At 48.6% G+C, this 15,376-nt stretch overlaps 1 long non-coding RNA gene across 2 annotated transcripts in view; it reads right to left on the bottom strand.

Moving 5' to 3' along the window:
- The window catches only part of LOC122167110, a 34,779-nt gene extending 19,619 nt beyond the window's left edge, over positions 1 to 15,160 (bottom strand). Inside the window, exons 1-9 of one of the 2 annotated variants that reach the window (XR_006170966.1) lie at positions 15,075 to 15,160; positions 14,232 to 14,295; positions 13,395 to 13,481; positions 12,394 to 12,490; positions 11,644 to 11,690; positions 11,075 to 11,178; positions 8,076 to 8,296; positions 7,004 to 7,293; positions 4,842 to 4,941 (exon numbers count right to left, since the gene is read on the bottom strand). This is a non-coding gene — a long non-coding RNA (uncharacterized LOC122167110). The remainder of the gene's footprint in view (positions 1 to 4,841; positions 4,942 to 7,003; positions 7,294 to 8,075; positions 8,297 to 11,074; positions 11,179 to 11,643; positions 11,691 to 12,393; positions 12,491 to 13,394; positions 13,482 to 14,231; positions 14,296 to 15,074) is intronic. The other variant, XR_006170967.1, reaches the window with a different exon arrangement.
- Positions 15,161 to 15,376: the final 216 nt, after the last annotated feature.

The raw sequence follows: 15,376 nt of genomic DNA, 5'->3' as shown, positions 1-15,376 counted from the left end.
TCACCAAGTTTGGGGCCACATCCTCAAATTCCTGCACAGAACTGCTGGGTTGGCTGAGATTTAGTAATCAGATCAGGAGAGGGGGGTTATCTGCTGTTCTCCAAACCAGCATCTCTAGCCAGGTTATCCTTCCATGCTCATCCAAGACAGTGGCATCAATGAAGACAGGAATGACACCGCTCTGGGGTCATTATCTCTAGGGAGATTCCCTAGAAGAGGCACAAGAAATAGGAAATGGAAGCCTAGGAAAATCAAACATGGCATATTTTACCCAATATTTGCCCAGAATGTTCACTAAAGTGCTGTCTGAGGGAAGAGGCAGCAGGGAGATGGCCATCTGCATCCCCCAAATCAAACCAAGCACAGAGCCAGCAAGAAAAAAGGTTCTTTGCATCCCTCTTCCTCCCCATGCACCTGTACAGGGTTAAGCATATTCAAACCCGCTGTCTTATCATGCATTATGCAAGGGCACGACCCAGCAGTGAGGGTTCCATCACACAGCTGCTGTCCAAGGAGAACGTCTACATACTGATTCCTCCCTACAGGAGAAGGCAGACTGGAAAGGAAAAAAAGGTCTTTACAGGAAAGAGATGAGCATAGTAGATTCCTCACTTGTAATTCTATCAGAGATGATTAAATCTGCTACCCCTAAATAAGGTCATTTTTCTGTCTTTCTTTTTCCTCTAGCCTTTCCCCTCCTTTGTCTGCTTCCTCTGGGCAGGCACCAGCATCAGGCTTCTCCATGCATCATCTGAATCTCTTTTCCTCTCAGCAAAGCAGACTTCCCAAAAATAGACAAAGGTGTGATTTCAAGCCACTGAAGAAGGTTTTCCCTTTTGAACCAGATTTATTTCAGTTGATTTTATATCATAATTTCAAATGAAACTGAAAAAGGAACGTGGCACACATTCACTTTCCAAACAGCCTTTGTCTCATTCATTTAATCACTGGCCCAATCACAAAGGCACAGCAGCAGAACATGTGCACAACTCAGCTCCTCTGGTGTAAAATCCAGCAGTTTGGTGTAAAACCACTGCATCTCTACATAGAATGACAGCTTCTCAGCTTCCCAAATCAACATTTCTTCTCCTTACGTAACTCCTGCTCACGGTTACAGACCACCTTCCTCCTACAAAGCCACACAGTGGGAATTGGTATCAAAAGCCAAAAGTCACACCAGCTAGAAGGCAGCCTGTAGGGTGGTGAGGCACTGGAACAGGCTGCCCAAGGAGGCTGTGGATGCCCCATCCCTGCAGGCATTCAAGGCCAGGCTGGATGTGGCCCTGGGCAGCCTGGGCTGCTGGCTGGTGACCTGCACACAGCAGGGGGTTGGAACTGGATAAGCATTGTGGTCCTTTTCAACCCAGGCCATTCTATGATTCTGTGATAACAAATGCAACTGAAGGGACTCCATCCCTCCAAGCTCTCCTCTTTTTAACAGCAGACAGAGATATCTGGTTACCAAAGGTAACGTGGTCACTGTTCTGACAGTCCTTCCCCCTCCTGGCTGCTACACTCCAGCTAAAGCAATAGACTCTGTGCCTTTTTAACACTACAACAGGCATGGAAGGGATGCCCTGGGAAGGCAAGTGGCCTGCAGCATGGTTCCTCCATTAGAATGTAGTCGGCACAGGGAGAAGATGGAGCAGCTTTGTCCTATGGACATATCAAAAATAGCTGACCTGCTTGCAGGCACTGCTGAGGTTGTCGTGATGTGACTGACCCGCTTTTTCCATGCTTGAAGGTAGCTTTAAAGATGTCTCGTGATGCCACAGCAGTCCTTTCGTGGCACTTCACAACGTGAGGTGGCTTACTAAATTTGGGCAGAAAGCGAGCATAGGAAATGTTGACCTTTGAACGCACAGCATGTGATGTCAGAAGAAGGCTTTGACTCAGAGCAGTCAATATGTCTGCTCACAGCTAGACAGGAGAGCCACAAACATCACAAACAGAAATACCAGGTGCCTGATGAGCAGAGGAGCTAACAGGTCTATCGAGAGCAGCATCTCCTTCTGTGCACGCCATCCTCCTCTCAATAAAGAACACAAACTGAGTGCTCCCATACCCGGAGCTGGGGGTTCCAAAGTGGGGTTCAATGCCAAGCTCAAGGACACAGCAAGGATAGCCAGCAGCACATGGAGGGGGAGGGAAGCAATGCAGGAGGAGAGGAAGGGAACGGGGAGGCAAATAAATAAGGACAATGCACAATTTATGAAGACAAGAAGGTAGTAAGTGCTATTCACCCAGAGTGTAAATTGGTATTGATGTCACAACACAGCCCAGCCAAAAAATAATGATGATGATAATTTAGGGCTTGTGCTATATCTCACTCAAAGCCACGGTCCCATCCAACAGCAACTCCCACCCTGCCGCCTTCTTCCCCTTCTCTGTTCATTGGTGTCCTCCTAAATCAAATACACTCAATGCTGATTTGATTAGATTCCCTTCTTTTATTTATCATCCATCCCTCACTCTTCCACTCTCAAGTTCTCAGTGGGCATCTTGCTCATTTTCTGGCACCAGGCAGTGCTTGGAGGAACAAGCCCATCTCCAGAGGAGTTACAATCCTCAGGCCGGTCAGGATTCGTGCATCCTTCCCAACCCTCATCTGTCATCCTTTAATCTCGCCTGTTTTATGCTCCAGATCCTGGCTACCCAGTCCTGACTTCCCAGCTTTATAGCCCTGACTTACTTCCCTCCTGTAACATTTTACTGCTCGGTTATCGGCCCTGAGGGGCCTCATTTACACAAGCGCTGTTTTCGCTATAGTTAAGACTAATTCACTGGGCTGCAGTTGGCTCTTGCATCCCGCATTCAGCTCAGCTCCCTGTCTCCTCTCTCCTGCAGGGAGGCAAAGGATTTTCTAATGGATGGGAGATTTACTTTCTTTCCTAATTTTTTTTTTTTTTAATTACAGTTATTAATCCCCTTTTGGGTGTTCCAAAGCCTGAATTGAATTCTCCCCCTGCGCCTGCTGCGATTCTGCCTGTTCCCCTTTGGTGCACACGTGCCCTCTGTGTAAGGTCTGTGGGACCTTGAGAAGGAGACTTGCTCAGGGATCCACTCTTTCAATCCAGCTGTAAAAGGGGTGCAGCCCTGGGAAGGCCATGACTGCACTCATCGCTCCAGCTGGGCCTGCAGTTTATTCTGCTTACAGCCCAGCTTTCCTACAAAGCACAGCACAGTGTCCTTCCCTCACGCTGACCCCCCCCCAGAGCCACAGCATCACCTACAGAACAACAGGAGCCAACCAGGGCCACCTGCACAGCCTCCCTGTGCCCAGACCAAGCAGGACCAACAGGCAACGTGCAATGCCCAAACTGAATCCATTCGACCGCCCAAGCAAACGAGAGGGAAATTCCAATTGCAGAATCCCATCAGAACCTCCCACGTGCAGTGAATCTGCCCAGTTCTGTTTCAGGGAGCTATGTAGCATCAGCTTAATTCCGGATAGCACGGTAACAATGTCAACTCTGTGCCAGAGAAAATGTGAATTTGTAAATAATGCCATCCTTTGCTGTCCGCCCTGACGGGATCAAAAGCTTATTGCTAACATTTTTTTTTAAATTAGATTTTCCAACCTATTGTAAGAGATAAATAGATATTATCCCTATTTTATTGACAGATAAACTGTGGCACGGAGGAATTAAATGAGTTGCCTAAGGTCAGACAATGAACAGTTTAGAGACTGGATCAATGGAGTCATTCTTTTCTTCTCATTTCGGTGTTTCTGGACGGCCAACCCTGCAGGGCTTTGGCACACACTTGCAAATCATTTTCTGAAACCACCAATATTGGCATAACTCCGTTCCTATGGATGCCACGGACAGAATCACAGCGTCTTATTATCTTAAATGGCAACAAAGCAAAAGCAGCACCAAGTGCAGGTTAGAATCTCACCCAAAGGCAGAATCGATAGATCTCCAGAGGACCTGGCAATATTAAAAAAGATGGGCTTCTGGCTACTGTGGGATTGCACATAAATAACAATATTCCACAGCCACAGTTTCTCTATTTATTTCACTTAAATTAGTTTCCTGGGCAAAAAAGACCACAAACAGATCCTTACCCCTTCTTTTTTTTCAACCATGTATGCATAAACTCATGCAAAAATACCCCTTTTTAATAAACAGGGATGTACCTGCATTCACCCCACGTTCACATGACCCTAAAGAAATGGGATTATATTCCTTAGAGGCCTCCAGCTATGAGACTCTGAAATGGGAGCCCAAATAACACACGCTCATCTCTCCAGGTTCTGAAAGCAGCTTTTAGATGGTACGTTCAGCAGCTGGTAAACTCTACACAGACATAAGCAAAGCATAAGAAGACATAATAAGACATAAGCAACATGTGTTATTGTCCTGTACACTACCAGATCCCAGAACAACACGTTCAGTGCAGGTGGCAGCACTTGGCCACCGTGCTTCTCTGTAACTTCCATCCCCCAACTCCTTCCAGTTCACGTGTCATAGAAGTGGGGACTGCACGTGTGCTTGTCTTGTAGCACATTGATGATACATTCAAATCTTTTAAATGTGTGTTCAGACATAGGAAAGAGCAGGTCAACACCGAGTGTGGTTAATGAGTGTCTCCAGCAAGAAGACTCCATAAGGAAGCACTCAAAGGACAACAGATATGCTGGAGAAAACATCCCAGGTGGTTTTCAGGCCTGTGGACGTGGTTCTGTGGACTTAAGAGTGGTGAAAAAGCACTTCCTACAAGCTTAGCAATCCCTCCTTGTCCCCCGAATTATTTGGAGAACAAAGCACCCAACGTTCCAGCATTCCTATCTCCAGAGAGAGCATCCGAACCACAAGTGAGAAAGAAGTGTCACATACCTCCCTTGTGCTGGTGATCCCAATGCTGTCAGTGTTTTATAGGAGTTCTGCTCTTGCACGTTTTTGGAGCTCCAGACTGCAGCTCACAGCGATGGCACACCTGGAAAATAAAGGAAAAACTTCAGGAAAGGCTGCACTTCAGAGGCAGCCACTGAAGAGCAGTTATTAAATGGGAAGATGTGCAAATGGCCTTCTGGCGAGCTGCTAGTGCTGTGGACTTGAGCAGCTGCTGCTGTTGCTCCAGTTTCAAGGTAGGAGATGATGATAGAGGATGGGGTGAAAGGCGAAAGGAAGAACAGGAGAATCAAGAGGAGAATTCCTTTGCACATCTCTTCTTTTGCCCTTCTTGGATGAGCAGAACTCCCCACCTTGCACCACGCATCAGAGTACATCAGCAGGCTGAAATTTTTCACAGAACTGAGGCAGAGACTGCAGGAACTGGGGGCAGATCTGCTCCAAGATTCATCCACCCTGGCACCCTCCCAAAAACAACCCCAAATCTACAGAAAGCAGCTTTTCCTTCCTGATAAACTTTCATCCAGAGGTCCTTGCGATTGGAACAGCGATTCTCACTGGCTGCAATTACATGGAGGCCATTGCAGCTCCCTCCCATGGGACCTGACAACCAGCACAGCTATGCCCTAATTTGAAACCCTCTCACCACCCTATTCTCTACTAACAACGCTGCTACCAAATTTAGGCCATTTTTCCTAGCAAGACTGAGACTATTTCCTCACACTGCACAGGCTCCAAGAGGGTTAAAAGCCATCTTGCTCTGGATACACTTTGCACGACTCTTAATTTCTAAAGCACTGCGTTTCAAGCCATAAACTCAGACTGTTATTTACTTTCTTGAAGATGACACGGAGCCAGCTTCTCCCTGTCTCTCCCTCTGTCTGCTCTGCTGCCTTTTGGAGGCATCCTTTGGTACTGCTGCCTGGCTCAGGGACTTCCCAAGTCAGTGCCTGGATGGCAAATTGCTGCCAAGCAATGGCCCAGGAGAGGGAAGCAGGGAAGCTCTGTTTCCTTGCTCTGGGGGGGGAGGCAATGGGCAGAGGGGCACAGGGGAACAGAACAAACTTGTTCTCAGAGCAGCATGGCGCCCAGGCCAGCAGGTCTCTTTTATCCTGTTTCAGTTCAGTAAAAGCGTCAATTAACTCCACATTAATTATTAAATCAGAACAATGCGTCTCTGGGTTCCGACAGCTAAATTCTGTTACTGCTGTTTCTTAGGGGAGCTCGGCTAGCCTTACAACTTAGGACATAAATATCTTTCTTCAAGGAGTTTCTGGGTTGTTGTTTTTATTCTCCTCTCTGTGGGTGCATTTTTAATCACAGTCCCTTACCCGTGCATGGAGGGAAGCATTTCTGAGCCTGCTGCACCTCAAAAACATCACACCTAACACACACAGCTCTTCCAGGCTCTGAAAGAGCCACGAGAGTTCCTCCACCCTGCAAGCATTTGCACAGCCCCTCTGGGAGGGGCTGCTTCCTCCTAAAACACTGCAGGGCATCCAGGTACACCATGCTATTTCATTCTACTGCTGCTTCTCACCCTTCCCCTCTGTGGATGCTCCACTTAATTCTACCAATTAAGGCCAGTCTGGAAATATTTCTTCTTCTCCCACTGCTGCTAGACACACGCTCTTACTGTGTGCTCTTCTGCTCCCATAGGATGGTGTTCACCACCAAGCAGACAGCCCTCCCCACACATACCCTGCTCAGCCCATCACTATCCCTTTTCTTGCCCCAGACATTTTGGTGGCAAATGGAAAAGGTCTCCTGAAGGACACCTTGCTGGAAGGTCTTCTCTCTGCCATCCACTCATGAAGCTCTACGACTTCCTAAGGTATGAATGGCTCCAGCGCTGCAAAATGCTTTTATTTCTTATGTGAATTTAATGCCTTTGGGAAAGAGCCAACCTAATAGAATTGAATGTAAAAGCTTTATAGGTACCAAACGGGCGCAGCAAAGTCTGACAGAATATCTGTACACTGGAAGGAAAAAGCTCTGGGGGTCAGAGGGTCTTCATTTCCCAAGCAAGGAAGACACCAGCTTTATGGACAAAGAGAGAAGCTTCTTCCTCTCCTCCCATCCTCATCTTTCTCTAGCAATTCTCTCCCTTTCTTTCCCTCATTGAGAGTTTTTGCTTCACTACTCACTGTGTGCAGAATGCAGTAATGTGATTAGAAGCTCCTGGCTGGTTGGTCAGCCATCATTTTCATCTCTCTGCACTGCTTGGGTTTCTCTTCCTACCCGAACTGTGGGAGCTGGCACAGCTTCGTGCCTGACCTGCGGTGCCACTGAATACGTGAGATTTGTTTTGCCTTTGTTGGAAACGACTGCAATATTTGCTGTAGCAGACTGACTGTCAGCTCATGTGTCCCTCAGTGGTGCCACCGACCGCAGCCCTCCAGTTCTCTTGGCAGAAACGGTGAGGGGGAAGAAAAACCTAAAACAAACACATTTGTCTTAGATAAGCTGCTCGCACACTTGTTTTTCAAAAACAGAACGGTCTAGACATGATCAGCAGCACAAATTTACTTTTCATCTTGCAAATGTTTCAAGACGCTCTGCACAGTGTTGCCTGCATGACTTGCCTGGGAGCGGAGCATCGGCGCACGCCATGCTCAGTGCATTCCTGCTCTTGCACTTCCCAGGTGTGAGGTCGTCCTCTGAGCTGGGAACACAACAACCTGCTCAGAGTGTGGGAAGGGTGGATGTCTGGAGTGTGTGTGGCACGACCAGCCTCAAAAATGAGGTGCTGGGCAGTGCTGCAACGAGCACAAATTCAGCCCCTTCTGCTCCATGCTTCCCTGTGTGCCCCTTTGGCGAGTTGAGCACTGGCTGATGAAAATCAAGCTCTTCATCCCCTGTGCTGCAGCCCCACATTTGCAAAATCCGCCTTTCAAAGAGTTGTTAAGATCTGGGATGAAAGCTGCTATTATGCCTTACAGTTAATTAGGTAATCATTATTATTTATTATCACGGGAGTGTCTGGAGAAATGGTATGAAAGCAGAATAGCAAGCTTGACCTTCTGTACTCACATCTCAATCTGGTTGGATATACAGACATTATTTATCACACGTTCCTTTGCTACCTGGAAAGTTCCTCATGAGAGGAGCCTGTTTGTTCTGCAAGAAGTTTTGCAACAATCCAGAATGCCACAGCACAAATTCCGTGACGGCGTATTACCATCATCAATAATAATTATCAGAAATCATGATAATTACCAGCAAAGCTGCCTGCTGCAGATAGCAACATCCATCTCAGAAGGACAGCTGTGCACACTGAGGCTTGTCTGCTTCAGAGGAGTCCACCCGTTCACTCTGGAAGGTGGAAAACGTCCAATGCAGGGCTCTGTGATGCTCCTGCTTACAGCAGATTTATGTCAGTGCAGCTCCTCTGACAGCAGCAGGATTGCTCTTCTGCACCAGGATCAGGGCCAGCTTCTCTGCAGGGGAAAAGAGAAAAGAAGGAAGCTGAGCTGTCTGCATTTGTGTCTGTGCCTCACACTGTGCCCTGTTTAAAGCAAGGCAGCAGAGGGATGCTTCTCCCTTCCACCAGCAGGGCCTGATGAGGGCAGTAAGAATTGCTCATGGCTGCATCCTTCATGTGGGCATCTCACAGCCGGGCAGGTAGGGATGCTGTCCCCATGCTTCAGGTGCACAGAGGCCACATAGAACAGCTGGAGAAGCTGGGAATACAGTCAAGAAAGCCCAGCTTCATAGGCCCTCAGTACAGCTTGCAGATGGCACCCATAAACCACAGCAGTGAGGCAAGTCTGGCTGGTCATTTTGATGAATGAGTTCACACACAGCCCCTGAGCTCAGCTTAGCAACACCAAGTACAGAAGGGAGCCTGATCCAGAACTGCCCAGTGACCATTCTATGGGCTTCACCCCCAGCACATGCCAGCAGAGCCCACCAGAATCAGACCCACAGGAGCAAGGAGGAGGCCCTGCTGTCTTACCCTGGATCAGGAATCCATTCTCAGAGGATTAATTATCTGTACTGTTAGGCAAACACGGGCTGAGCAGGGCTGCTCCTAATCGAAAACAGCCTGCTTGTTTATTTCTATCATTTTTTTTTTCCTCCCATTGTCTATTTTGATGCTTGTAAAAAAGCAAAGCTGGGAGCTGTGTGCCCGTGGTCTCCTTGCAGCAGCCTGCAAAGCCCCCATCAGCCAGGAAGGCACAGCAGAGACGTTGTGAGCTCCCAGGTCTCTCCCATGCAAGGACTGCATGGCCAGACAGGTTACAGGGGAGAGTTATTAAAACCAGCTGAACTTGAGCAATACTGGGCAGCTTGTAATATTATTTTTGTTAATGTAGCTGCTTATAGGCCCCAGTTTTTCTTTTATTTTTTTGGCACAGGACCGACCACATACCTAACGCCTGAACAAAAGTGGGAATACTGGAGGATTAGGAATACCTAAATTTATGGCAGGATTAGCTGGAGTTTTATCCTGCTTGACAAAGAACTAAAAAGCACAATCAAGAAGACATTCCAACCCCATTATCTCCTACCCCTGCTGTGAAGAATGCAGAAAGATCACACCCAAAAAAAGAGTTTATGACATCCTCTGGAGGTATCTCGGTCTGTGACCAGAAATCAGCACGTTAGTTGAATAATGCTACACAAAAACAGTAATAATTCTGTAAGAATTAGACAAAAATATATATATATATATTTCTTCTCTTGCTTACATCACTTCTGCATAAAACAAAGCTAATGAAAAGAGAACCAAGCCCAAAGAAAATATTTGGTTAGATCTCATTCCTCTGCCAAAGAAATTTACTGCTGAGCTTAATGGAGTAGGACCAGCACCAGAAATACCTGCGTCCTCCACGCAGCCCTATCACTCAGGGCTCTGTTTGGATGTTGGCTGAGAAATCAGCACGGCTGTGACCAGAACAAACCATCCAGGTGTTAATCCAGCACACCTTTCCTAGAGCATGCTTCAACGTCCCTGTTCCTGAGCAGGGACATCAGCTGCATGCACCTCTTGGAGCTCCGGGGCTCTGGTGGCTCGGGGCACAGGGACAGAAGTTGGGCTGGAGCCAGGCGAGAACAAGGGACAGAGCCAGGGGAAGGGGGAGGATGGGGAAGAACTGGGAGCTGATTTTTATATGGGAAGGTTCTCAGCACTGCTGCAAGCCACACACATGCAGTTACAAAGCATTTTCTCTTTAGAATTCCATCTTTTTGAGTCTTCGCTCCTACGCTGGTCTGGACATTTTAAACACACAGATCTTGCAATCCAGAGGAATGGGGTGGGGGGGAGAAGGGAGGGAGGCACCAACAGTGCTATTTTTCAGCAGTAAACACTCGCTCACTGCAAGCCTGTGTAAAAACATTTGAGAAGCACCACCGGAGCAGAATAAAGCCTTCCTCCCCTCCCCAGGCCCAAAGTTTGGCTGGGGCAGCTCCAGCTCAGCCCATGGATGCTGGGGCAGCAGTGGGACCCCCAAGGGAGGCCGCCCACCCACCACAGCTGGCAGCCAAAGGCACAGCATGGAGCCAGCAGCAGCCCCAGATAGCACAGGAATGGGGGCAGCTTCCTGGAAAGAGCCCCAGGGATGGTGGGGAATGATGGGGAGTTTTTGCCATCTCACCCCCCCCCCATTTCTCTTTCCAGCAAACCAGCACAGTCCTTCTTTTGTGATGAGAGAGAGACAGTGGTGGAAGATGCTAGGGGCGCTCATTCCTCCTTGATATTTAAGGAGATAAAGTTGATTTCTTGCTTTTTGTTTTTATGACTCCTCCAAAATGGTTGAAAACGTTTAACAGTCTAGCTGTGACATAACGAGGGAGAGGAAAGGTTTCACATGGAGTGTTGATAACAGCTGAAGAACTGTGCTCCAGCAGGTGAAATGTGACAATTACTCCTTATTTTCAAAACCAAAAGCAGAGCTGGGTGGTTCAATGCTACATGAGGCTTAGACATGCACAAAGAATGAGAAACGCTGTGTATGTGAACCCTGAACAAGAAAGTTTACCATGGTCAAAACTATTCTGCACTATAAACCATACCCCAACCTGCAGATCCTTTGATACAGGCTGCTTTCACCAAATTGCAACACTAGTGAGAAGAGATGAGCTGTGCTGGAGACATCTTTATCATCTGAAATCTCTTGCCACCAGCACCCAAGCTGAACAATTACACTCTTAATAACAATTTCAGTAGTTCAATATATAGAAACTGAGCATTCATGGTTGCTCATCCCAACCTGCACGTTGCTGCGTTCTGCCTCTTGCTGGTGTTCTGTAATTTATATGATCACACAATCCCTCTGCTGACACCGATGGAGGCAGGAATTCACTGTGATACGGCCTGCAAGAAAACATTCAGATGCTTCAGCTTTTAAATATGCCACAGATGGAAAGTATCGTTGGTGGTGCGTTAACAGAAACTCTCTGCTGCCTCCTTCCTGAGTGCTGGCCACTGCTGGCATGACAGCACTCAGATAAGAGCTGAAAATTACAGGTTTGGATGATTAACTCCATTTCACCCTCAGATGTTCTATATTGTAATGACTGAAGAAGAGACTGCTGTGATCATTGGGTCAGTGCTCCATGGTTTTACTTAGCTTGCATCTGCCTCTTGAAAAAGTTGGGCTTTGCAAGGTAGACCACGTGTCCGTGTTGTGACAGCATCTGCTGAGCAGCATAAAGGACTCAGCTCTGGGAAATCATGAGCACAAGGACCATGAGAGAAAGCCTGAGAGGAAAAGGATTTAGCAAGTAATAAGGATGGGCATGTGCCCACACCCCAGTGACTTCAGTGGAGACCACTCACCTGAGTTAAAGGGCAGCTTTCCCCTTTGCTGTTGTTCCTTGTTTCAGCTGAAAGGAGGTTAGGAGGCATTGGGTTAGTGCACGTTTTCATAGCCACAGTGGGCTTAGCTGTGGGAGTTCCTTGTTTATTAGCTGCGTATTAAATATGCATGACAGTAAAAAGAAAACACTGAACATGAACATAAATCCCCCTTAGATGCCATACAGCCGTGCAGCTGAACGGTGGGCACTGAGACAGCATCTCCAGGCTGAGTCACATCCACGCTGTGCATCGTGCTGCTTCCCACCAAGGGAATGGCTGCAAAGGTGGACTGGAAGAGCAGGAGGAGCTCCAGCCCCTCCAACAGCCCAGTGCCCGGATCCCTGGTGCTGGCAGCCTCGCTGTGGGCTCTGCCAACGGTCCTCATGCTCCTGCATCCTCCCAGGGCTGCACCCATCCCAGTGCTGCCGTGCCTCCTGGTTGAAGGAGAGGCCTAAAATGGACACAGCTGAGGTCTTTTCTTGCTGTTGGAAGTCAACACGCAGCTGTGTGCTCCCAGTCTGTGACAAACTCACACTCAGTCGATCATTTCACAATCACTGTTACTCAGAGCCACCAAGAGCACCCAGCTCTGTATGGCCAATCTGAGGTCATTCCTTTTGCATTTTAATTGACCACAGGAGCATTCCCCTTTGCTGTTACCATTACCATACAGAGAAGAGTGAATTAATGGCCGCCACATGGAATTTATTGTTTTTTACATGACAGTACCTTTCTCTTTCACCTTTGCAGCCATCACCTCTGGTCACTCCTTCCCACCTTCGCTCTCCGTGAGTGTGCAGAGTTACAGCTGTGATGGAAAGCAGTCCTGCATGGAAACAGAAGGGAAGGGAGTATGGGCTCTGATCGGAAAAGCACACACACATGTGCATGGAGCAGGCAGGGAGGTGATAAACCCCACCTATCTGTGAAGAAGGAAGGACTTCGTTAAGCTCAAAAAGGAAAAATACAGATATTGACCCAGTCTCCCCACCAAGCTTGGTTTCCACCAAGCCTGCAGCTATAGGAAGAGCTGCCTTCTGACCTTGCCAGACATGTGCAGCACCTTCTGCCTCGCTGAGTATTTTTCATTTTGGAAAAAAATTAACAAAAAAATTATGATAATGAGAACCCTCTGCGGCTTTCTCAGCTCCGCTGCAAGGAATGGGATCCAGACAAACCGCTGGAGGGGAGGAAGGCTTTTGGATTCTGTGTTTTATTTTATTAGGTGTAAGTGAGTTATTTTGATTACGTTGGCAAGAAGTGGGAATAAAAAAGCCTTATGTACAGCAGCGCTGTCCCCTCTCAACCCACCTCCCCACGCACACGTGCACTGCTCAGCACCCACTGCCATGCAGCTTGGCCAGCAAAGGCCCAGGGAGGCAAACTGACAGCCATGCCTCTGCATCCTGCAGTGCTCTGCTTTGCTGGGAGGCAGAAATGCTTTAAATTGAGTGGACTGGGCGGGGGAAGGGTTGTTGTTGTTTGAAACTGAAGCACGGAGGTAGGGAAGGAACAACAACACGTGCAAAGCCTCCAAGTTTTTTCCCCCCAGCGCTGGGCATTGCACTCAGGGGATTTCCCATGAATGAGTGGCATTCCTTTCAAGCTGCCACGGAGCTCTCTGTGTGTGGTGACATCGTGGCTGAGCTGCAGCACAGTGACAATGATGGGCAGCATCTGCCAGGCCTGAGGCCCCAGGGAAATCAGTGCTCCTTCCTGACACCTCTTACCTGTCGGCGGGGGGAGCGGGCTCCATCCTCTGCCCCTGAGCTTTGTGTGATCCTCACATCAGTCCTCCTGCTCACCAGTTCCCTGATCTGCAAAACATTCAGTGAGGTCACTGCCAGCTGGGACTTTACAACCACGGCCACATTTTACATTGTGGCCAATCGGAGCTAAATGGAGACACCAGGCTTGGATGCTTCAGCTTAAAAACATGGGAGGAAATAAAAAGCTGTCTCTCCTTCAGCACTGTCAGCGCAAGGAGCAGTTGCCTGAGATGTGAAGTACAACGCTGGGATAATTCAAAATATTTCACATTCTTTACAGCTGACATTGTAACCCCCCAGTGCAGGTCTCCCAGTGCGGCCAAAAGCAGGCAGCACGCTTTGCAAGTCTGATGCTGAGCGAACATTTAAATGGGAAACACGAGAGGCAGATCCAAGGCCATTCAGAATTGCATTAAAGCATATCAGGGCTCCAGCTGCCTGTGTAGCAGCAGCATCATCCTCCCGGGCACACTCCCTATGACACGGATGTCTGTGTGGTCCAGAATGCCAGCAGGCTCCTCCCCTACCAGAGAAATCAGGGAAATCTGAGATCTGCTGTCTCCATGCTGCCAGGAAGGACCCAGAGCATGCCACAGAGTTTAAGTCATTTACAACCTAATTTGTGCAAAGATCTCAGTGATTGACCTGACTGCCTGCATGGGAGGGTGGTCCTGCATGGCTGCTTGCATGCGTACACGTGTATGTTCATGCATACATACATATACATACATGAACATAAGGAACAGTTGGAACGAGCAGCAATTAAAATGAACATAAAAGCCAATCAGAGGCAAATACCTGTCTGCCAGTCTCTCCTTGCCAAGCTGGAGCTGGAACCATTCAACGAGGGAAGACAGGAGCGCTGCAGATCAGACAGGGTTTATTTTTAACTTCAGTTTTGCCTTCTTTTCTAAGGGGATTTAGAAGCACTTACTACACGTGTGCTTAGGACAGCCCCTCATTCCCCCATCCCCTTTGGCTCTCAGCCTGCAGCACTGCTCCCCCTGACCTGGGGAAAGGCACACAACTGTTTCCCCATAGCGAAGCCAATAACTGAGAGAGGAATTTGTCAGCATCTGCCTTGCTTGTTGGTGTCACAGGAGCAACCTGGATGGCTCTGGCAGTGTGCACAGAGCCAAACCAGCATGCCATGCTGGCACAGCCTCTGTCCTCAGCACAGACCTGGGGAGGGGAGCACAACAAGGGATGAATAAACACTGTGTGCAGGGATGAATTCTTCCCATGGAGCTCCAGACACATAACTCAGCCTCGTTCCTGTTGGAATGAATGGCAGAATGTTGCTACAGGCAATGTTACATGGAGCAGGAGACCCGGAGCTCCCCGCAGAGCATGGAGAGGAAGGTCAGGCTTCCTCCCCCCGACCTGCATCCTGCCTGAGGGGTCTCGTGCTCCCAACACAGCTGTGAGCTGCTGAACGTGCTGCTCCAGAGCAGGGCTGCACCCAGGGGACAAAGCAGCGCCTGGTGCAGGCATGGGGGTATGGAGATCTCTGCACGAGGTGGAAATTTCTGAAGTGCAACTGAGCCTCCATCATCCTCTGGGATGCAACAGGAGAAAACAACACACAACTTTTGCTTTGTGTGCCCTCCCCTCCCCCCCTTGCAAAGTGTTCATCCTCACCCAGGGACAGCTTGGTTGCAGTGATGGGGATAGGGCCGGGCTCTCAGCTCCCCTTGCTGGATGTTGGGAAGGGCTGCAAGGGAAAGAACACTGGGAGTTGGAATACCTTAGGCTTCACCCAAACCTGCCTGCCCACCTCCCCCAGAGGGAGGTTTCACACATTAAGATGTTTGTGGCAGGCAGTCAGGCAGCACTTGGGCTTTTCTCTCAGCCCTCCTAACAGAGATGGGCTTCCCAAGGACGATGGAAAACGATGGTACAGGGGACACCTCCAGTGCCTGGCTGTGCTGTAACACTTCCAC

The sequence above is a fragment of the Centrocercus urophasianus genome, unplaced genomic scaffold, assembly GCF_019232065.1.
Source record: "Centrocercus urophasianus isolate 14NV4802_14NV808 unplaced genomic scaffold, USGS_Curo_1.0 seq_36, whole genome shotgun sequence".
Taxonomy (NCBI): domain Eukaryota; kingdom Metazoa; phylum Chordata; class Aves; order Galliformes; family Phasianidae; genus Centrocercus; species Centrocercus urophasianus.
The sequence above is the reverse complement of the archived record's forward strand: the minus strand, read 5'-3'. Positions and strand labels throughout refer to the sequence as shown.